General features: G+C 31.2%; 1 protein-coding gene across 1 annotated transcript in view; it reads left to right on the plus strand.

Moving 5' to 3' along the window:
* Positions 1–8,651, plus strand: part of Sb (Stubble) — a gene marked incomplete at its 5' end in the record, with an annotated part of 74,303 nt that overhangs the window by 4,732 nt on the left and 60,920 nt on the right.

Consider the following 8,651-nt stretch of genomic DNA (forward strand, 5'->3'; position numbering starts at 1 on the left):
GCATTCTCGTTATCCAGTAGGTCCTCCGATTTCTTAGCTTCTATTCGCCCCATTAGACGATCGCCCCCTTTTAAAAAATGATTTAATTCTCTGGTCTCTCCGGTGAATTTTTCTAGGTCCGACACTGCCGACACTCAGGTCCTGGGCGGACATTAATCCATTCAAGCGTCGTGGCATGAAATCGGGCTAAAGAGGCTTCTGGTAGTGGCTGAATCCTCACCGGAGGTGGGGTACCTGCTGCTAAAGTTTGGTTGACTGCAGCTTGAGGTTGGTTATTTTGGTTCATATTCTCCAGGTTCAAAACTGCTCTTTTCACTATTTCACTTTTCACTGGTCATAAGTCAAAGAGAACTATGAAAAAAAAAAATCCTTTTAGACTGAAAATTACTCCGGTATCTAAAGTTCCCGGGTTTCGGCACCAATTATCTTTTACTGAAGTGAAAAATAATAGGAGAGAGAGGAGTACGAAATGAAACGCTTGAAGTCCTCTCAAGATTAAGACCCAACTAGGAAATCGACAGGGAAATAAATAACCTGGAAACCGAAATAATTTTCAGAGGACTGGGATTCTACGGGCACATGATGAGAACGGACCAAAGGAGACTCAACAGGAAACTCTTTGACAGAATTCTGAATATAAGAGCGTAGGAGGATATGCGAAACAAATGAGGGAGGAAACAAAGAAATTGAAAATAACAGACAAGGACTGGCTGGTTATAGAACAGTACGGAAAGAATTGAAATAAATAAATGTTCTTGCGACAAATAAAGGAAAACAGAAGGATACTGCGTGGTCGGAAGGGAGGAAGCAAAGGGACGCAGAAATGATGAGAAAATACTGGGAGGAAACAAAAAAAAAGTGAGAAGTGGAAACTAGTGATATTTGCGTGATCTTGCAAGCCCGTTCCGTGAAAAAAAAGTAATGCACATCTTTATAAAAAAAAAAACAAAAAAAAAAACACCTTATTGACTTCTTTGTATTCCAAAAAAATATCACCACCATTCAAATTCCGCAAGATAATATGCTCGTTTCATTGGACGCATCATCGTTGTTAACTAATATAAACATCCTAAAAATTAAAACTATCATTGGAAAACAAATGGAACAAATTGGAAACACATTAAATTATCTCCAAAATCTAAATTATCAAAGTATTAACCTTATGCACATATAGAGGATATTTTAATTTTAATGAAAAGGACTAAGAAAATTTGGATATCCTATAGGATCTCCTATTACTCTGATTTCACCAGATAGCTACTTGGAAGATTTATAAAAAAACAAAAACACAACACTATAAAATACAAAAACACTTTAACCAATCTTTACTGCAATAGGAAACAAAAAGACAAAATATAACTACAATTTAATATAGTGTATGAAATTCTCTGTGATGTAAACTACAGAAAATCCTATTTCGGAACTTCAAAACAGTATCTCAAAAGAAGAAAATATATCAATACAAGAAAAGGGCTAGCACCAAAACATGTATAAAATTTAAATTCATGTTATTTCAACCTCATTAACACATAATACTTAATTAACAGCAATAAATACAAATCAGAAATAACGGACTGACTACCTGTAAGAAAGAATGGTTGCGTGTTAGAAAAATCAAAACAATGACTATGCAAACAATAATGTTGTAGATCGTTTCTTTATAATTTCTTTACAGACTCCTCATCTACAAAAATAAATAAATATAAATGTACACACATACTTATTATTTATACATATATAAATATATAATAAATATCGATAAATAAGTATCGTAAAAATAAAAATATGCTATATTCTTCCTAAAGATTATAATAATTGAATAATTAATGTATATAGTTCTAACAAAACAAATAATACAACGAATTGGTCACAGTTCAATTTTAACTCATAAATACGTTAAGAATTAAGAATAGGTTCATTGCAAACACCAGACAGCTTAGGTCAGAAAGAAGATTTTTATGCTGTCTTTCTAAATTTTGTAGTTTGATTCTTGTCATTTGTATCTGGGAGGAGAACTAATCCAGCCAGTGGGTTTAGTAGTACTTTTTGCCAACCACCGTCGGTATGTTTATAGCAGGTAGATGCAGTAATTGTGATTTTTTGCTGAAGGTTTAGTACCTGACCCGGTAGGTACCAGGTATGGTTGGATTCACTGGACAATGCCCAGCAAATGGGGTGGAGTCGGCTCATTTTTCAAGAAATTTCAGTTCTTTTGATTGAAATTCTTTCAGTTTCATTAAATTCTTTACTGCAGCGTATACAACTCAAGACTGGAGCTCTTCTCAGAAATTTCTAGTTCAAAAGAAAAATTTAGTCCATCTTCATGTCATATTCCACTCCAAGCTGTTAAATAACCTTATTCACTTAAAAGTTTATATAAATCTCTTACAGTTTTCTCTTTTAATTGCTATCATATTCTGACTTGAATAGTATTTTTAAGAGCCTAATTTGAAATTAATAATTTATTCATATGAAAATGAAGGATTGCTTTTTTATTTATCTATTTATACAGTATTTGATTTTTGGAAATAACTTAAAAATAAATAACTAAGAAATATACAAATAGGGCCTATCTTAGTTTCATAACCAACATTGTTAATTTTTTTATGAATACAAATGTTGATTTTCGATCATCAAGACTAGCCAGACTAATAATCTGCAACAACAATGTGGCGTACTAAAAGCTGCCTTTAAACTAGAGTTTAAAATTTAAAAAAAGTAAATCTTTTTATCGTTTTATTTTTATCGAATTTAATATTTCCATTTTTTAAAAATATTATTGGCAATAGCTTATATCCTGACCGGATCATTTTCAAAAACCGACCATTTCTTTAATTGTATTCCATCGTATCGTATCTTTGAGAACACCAATTGTATTAGCATACTGAAGGATTTGATGGTCAGGCTCTTGAGGAAATATATTTTAATAATAATAATAATAATAATACTTTATTTATTCTGGGACGAGTCCCTTTAGAATAATACAGAAAAATCGACAGATGAGGACTGAGGAGCTTCAGAGATACTTAAACAAAAATACAAAGAAATATAAACAGTCACTATAAAAAATTATTATAAATTACTTTCTCACTTTTATCAGTTGAACAATAAGAAAAATGAATAAATAAAAAAGAGAAAAGAAAACGGTGTAAAAATAAATAAGAATGATATAATAGTTTATATAAATATTTACGATTATATTGATTTAGAATTTTATGGGGTCTGAATGGATAAGAAATGATTGAATACGCGGGATTTAAAGATTGGGAACGACGGATGTTGGAAGGGATGGAGTTTCATAAGGACGAGGCTCGGATCATGAACGATCTATCGAAAACAGCGGTTCGGTGGGCCCTTGTGTATAAATCTGAAGATCAGGAACGGGTGTTGCGGGATCGTATACAGGATTTGAATTGAAGCAGCTCAGAGATGTATGATGGAGGGAGAGATTGGATGACTTGGAAGATGAAGGATGCCAGGAAATACTTACGACGGTAGGAATGATGAAGCTCTCCACTCCAACTCTGCATAAAAACGGGTAACAGAAGCGTCCCTTGGGATCCCGAAGATGAATCGTACACCGCAATTTATCAAACGTTTTAATTTCGCTGCGAGATCCACAGAGACGTCCCATATACCGTACAGCAATAGTCAAAGTGGGGAAATATTAGAGAAGTGACTAGGGGCCTACGAGTTTCAAATGGAAATAGGTGGCGGAGGTAATTTAGACGTTTTAAAGTGGAAAAGGTACGGCGGGAGATATTGGATACATGGTTTTTCCAGAAAAGCGTTTGATCAAAGGTTATTCCTAGGTTTTTGAATCTGGGGTAAAATTTGATGGGACTATCTTGAAGGAACAGAATTAGAATATTAGGAACAGTTTTAAGGAAGTGATTGGAGCCTATTAATTTTGCCTTCGTCTTCTCCGCATTTAGCTTCAACTTGTTAGCTCTCACCCATTCACAGATCCTTTCCAAATCTTCTTGAAGTTTCTCTGTGGTCGGTAATAGGTCAGAAGGCGGGAAGGACAGGTATATTTGCAAATTATCTGCATAGGTGTGGTATTGGGAGTGATGGATCTGGATGGGAAGGTCATTAATGTAAATATCAAACAGAGTAGGAGATAGAGAGAAGCCTTGAGGAACACCACAGAAAAGGGGGAGGGTCTTAGATGGAGGTTGACCAGGGACGACAAGTTACTGGGACCGATTTCAGAGAAAGGATTTGAACCAGCACAGGGCACTGTTGGATAAAGGAAGATTACGCAATTAGTAAAGAGGATGTTATGGTCAACAGTGTCAAACGCTTTGGGAAAGTCTAGAAGGATGAGGATAGTCAGGTTTTTGGTTTTCAATGGAGTTTTGGAGGTCAAGAGTTATTTTAAGGAGAGCGGATTGCGTTGATTATGATATGATATCTTGGGTATCTTGATTAAATAAAAGTGTAATGAAGAATTTAGATACCTGCAAAAATTTCATAAGTTTAAACGTTTTACCTATAAAAATCGTTTCATTTATAAAATAAATTGTTAACACCAATGTAAACATCCGTTTCAAAACGATTTAATAGTGTTTTCACGCTATTATCTATTCCATACAGCCGATCCTTCAAGGTTAGATGATTAGTTCAGAAATATACCAGATAAATATAAAGAAACAATTCAAAAGATTAGTGTTATTCTCAACATTCCTTTTTTTCAAAATCTGAAGAGCTAAATTAAATGGATTTATCACTTTTAAGTAGGTTGATATATTTTAAGATTGTTTTTTTTTAACTAAAAGAACGTTCGGAACGGAGAGAAAAATATTATAAAATTGGGTAAAAAAGAAATTTTTACTGTTTACTGAGATTTCCAAGGATTGCCCGTCGACTACAGATCATTTAAAATACGTTCCGAAAAATGAACATTGCGAAGGAATCAACAGTATTTTTTTATTTTCATCAGTTTTAAAAGATAAAAAGATATAAAAAAAAAACTAAATAGCCCTTTCCATCCTGTCCTCCTAAAATAATCGATCACCATCTTTTCACAAGGCCTTTTTGAAAATCTCTAAAACCGTTCATCGATACAAATAATTTCCCATTAAAACAATTCATGTTATCTAAATGTCCCTTGAAATATAATTTTGATTATATATGTGTATTGAAGAAGCAGCCTGCTTAAAAGGAATATACTCATGACTGATTCCATGAGTCGAGTTCCCTGTTCACATCGATCATTCAAATGATGAATGAACTTTCACGCTTGTTGGCTGTGACCGCCAGGGAGTGTGAATCGTTCAGATAACTCTACACAAAATTTGTTTATTTGACCTCGGTTGTTGAGCGGAGTGTTCAGTTTAACGAAGAGTGATCACATTGTACACTCGCGAGTTTTACATCGTCAAAACAGGAAATTCTAAAGTGACGGATGCCAGAACATGTACAGACCGAGGAGTAAGAACAATAATAAAGGAAGAGTTAAATATATGCAAAACAATAACAAACTTTATTTTTCTTTACGTACGTGCTCACTCAACTACCTGTTAACATTTAAATAACTTTTATATATACAGTCTGGTATATAGTCTATCTGAATCCATTCGTTTGAAATTAAAAAAAAAAATTGTTTCATTTATTCAAAGATTCTTCTGAAAGTATTTTTAACTGAATGTGGAAAGATCACATATCCAGAAAAGAAAATTAATCCTCAGTCAAAAATTTCCGCTCACTTTCAAATTGGCCCCATATGCACAAACTTCTTTTCCTTATAACTCTTATATTTCGAAACCAGTTCGTCCAATGTGAACTAAAGTTGAAATGAAGTTGTGGATCAGAATAAATATGACCGTACAAGCAAAAATCCTTTAAAACTTTTGCTAACTCATGCATAAATGTTTTTTTCTTGACACTAGATTATTTTTAGAATATCTGTCAGTTAAGGTCAATAGATTGATGTAAAAATGTGCTAGTTTACGATCAAATCATATTTATATTTTATGGAATATTAAATTATATTAATTTCTATCCAAATACTTTGGCTAACCCACACGAAAAAGTTATTTTCTGATCCGCATTTACATAACGAACTCATCTTTTTTTATCAAACGATAAATCATTAACCTCGTAATGTAGGTAATTATGTGACCAGTTAAATTTTCAAAAAAATAAAATAAGGTGCCATAAAAAATGGTGTTGATAATGCTATATTTTGCCATGCACTTAGCAAACATCCTTTTGCTCCTTAATTATCGAAACTATAGTAGCTTTGTATTCATTCAGGACATGAAAAATATTTTCCTTTCCTTTCCTAAGCATTTTATGTTTCTCACATAGAAAACAACATAGTTTCCTTATGCTTTTAGTCAAATCCATGTTATGAGAATAAAACCTACTAGCGTCAAATCGAATTTAATTAATTTTTTTATGTATTTTTGGGGTTCATCACTAGATGGTCCAATATTAATTTATTATTTTATATTTCGCCTACTACTTTCACTGAGGCATACTTAAATGTATTTTCGTTGCTAGACCAGATAGATATTTATAGGTAGATATTTCAAAAACACCTTATCTGATGTTGCTCATTTAACCAAATATGCTCCACAACTTCATACTCAAGCTGAAGCTCTTTTTTTTTACTCGCATTTATTCTATAGCGGCATTTATTCCTACTCCCCCCCCTTCATCTCCCGAAGATTATATCACAATACGAAAAATAAGAAGTATTAAAAACATATTAAATATATTTTGAATTTAACTGTAGACTTTCTTTTTTTATATATATTTATTAACGTTTTATAATCTTGATATTGCTGTTTTAGTAAAAGTAGTATTTTTAATATTCATTGGATTTAGTTATTTAATGTAATTTAAAAAAAATTAAATTATGATTTCATAAAATCTTAAAATTGAAGAACGCTAAATGTTTTAGTGTTATTTAACCTTTTTCCCAATGGAAACTAATGTATTAGATTTTAGTAGTATGGCTATAACTGTCATGCATACCAAGGAGACTAAAAAAGTACTGGATGAGAGATCTCTTCCCTTAACTAAATAAGGTAATCAAGTTAGGGAAAAAGTGTTGCTGATTAGTATATATTTCCCTGTTCCTGACATTTTCTTATTTTCTATAACTGTCAGACCGTTTGCTGATGGCCAATAATTTGTTGCTCTATGCGAATCAATGTTTAATGCAGCATATTTTTTCTTATATTCTGCTTTTAAAACTTTTTTTATTCAAATATCTTATCCTTTTACTTGAGTCCATAAAAAACTTTTTAGAAATCTTTTTTTCTCGAACCAGGAAAGACTAAAATGCACTAATTAATTAGGATCTGGAAAACTTTTGTTTTAAAATATAATTATACCTACTTCCTTTCTCTAATTTCTTGTTTTTTTTCCTTCATAATTCCTTTCAACTTTAATATAACTGCAGTTTTTGCCTTTCTAATTTTTTTTTTGCTATATTTTACTCGATAATTTATATTTAGCAGAGATATTTTTAATTTGTCGTTATTTTTTTAAAATAAACTATGCACTTTTATTTCTTTAGTTTTTCTCCTTTTATTTCCTTATATGAGTCTTTTTGAAATTAGTTGTAGCTTTTCTAAATTATCTAATCATTGTGAATTACTGACTTTTTTTAGCAGTATATAATATTGGTTCAGCAATATTAAACCAAAATTTTGTTTGTACCCTCAGTATTGGATCTTTTTTTTTATTTTGTATATGTAACACAAAACATTTTGCTTGAAGCCCTACCGCCACTACAGGAGGTATAGTGCCTTATTATTAAACATTAAATATTATTATCCATATTATCAAATATGAATTGACGATTTACCTTTATTGTTTTATTTTAACAACTTTAGACTTTGGTATATTTTTTGTTATTGATATGATCTTTAACTCATCATTTTAAAATAACCATAATTGATTATTTATTTTATGTATTTCACAGGCTTCTATTTGTACGGGGGTTGCCAGATAAACAAATAAATAAATTATTATTTTTATTATAGTTGTGATAAAGTTTTAACTAATAGTGACTGTGATAAATGAATTTTAATTTTAGTTTTTAATGTGAAAATTGACTAATTAGAAATTGTTTTGACCTGGGCAGAATAGCCTGCATGAAGTTTGAGTTTTTAAATCATTTAGTTCCAAAATTGTATTAAGATCGTCCATGAAGATAGCCGGATTGGCCGAAACGTCGGACTTAAATGAAAAATAAAATGTGTTGAGACTAAAATGGATAGAAATTAAATTATTTATTTTAACAAAATTAACCAGTCTCAAGAAAGTGTTTAAAATTATAAATAAATTATTATTGCTGATTTTTTATTATTTATAGATTACTACCCTATTATTGTCGTCGTAATTCCTTAAAACGGTTTTCACTAAAATTATTTAACATTCATTTAGTAACATTTATAGCTTGGGGTAATGTTAAACGGAAATTTGGTCCCTGGTTTAATTCATTTTATTTCAAAGTTGTAATCTTCTAAATTTAATAATCCTTTATGCTGGAAGAGTCTTATAGAATTAAAAGGATTTAGTGAATGACATAATTTCTTCCTTATTAAAAAACAATAGTTTATTAAATATCATCAGCAACGTTTCGGGAGATTTCCCCCATCTTCAGGCTGCTAAAAACAAATTCAACCAAA

Source organism: Halyomorpha halys, unplaced genomic scaffold (assembly GCF_000696795.3).
Source record: "Halyomorpha halys isolate HHAL.00 unplaced genomic scaffold, Hhal_1.1 Scaffold667.1, whole genome shotgun sequence".
Lineage (NCBI taxonomy): Eukaryota > Metazoa > Arthropoda > Insecta > Hemiptera > Pentatomidae > Halyomorpha > Halyomorpha halys.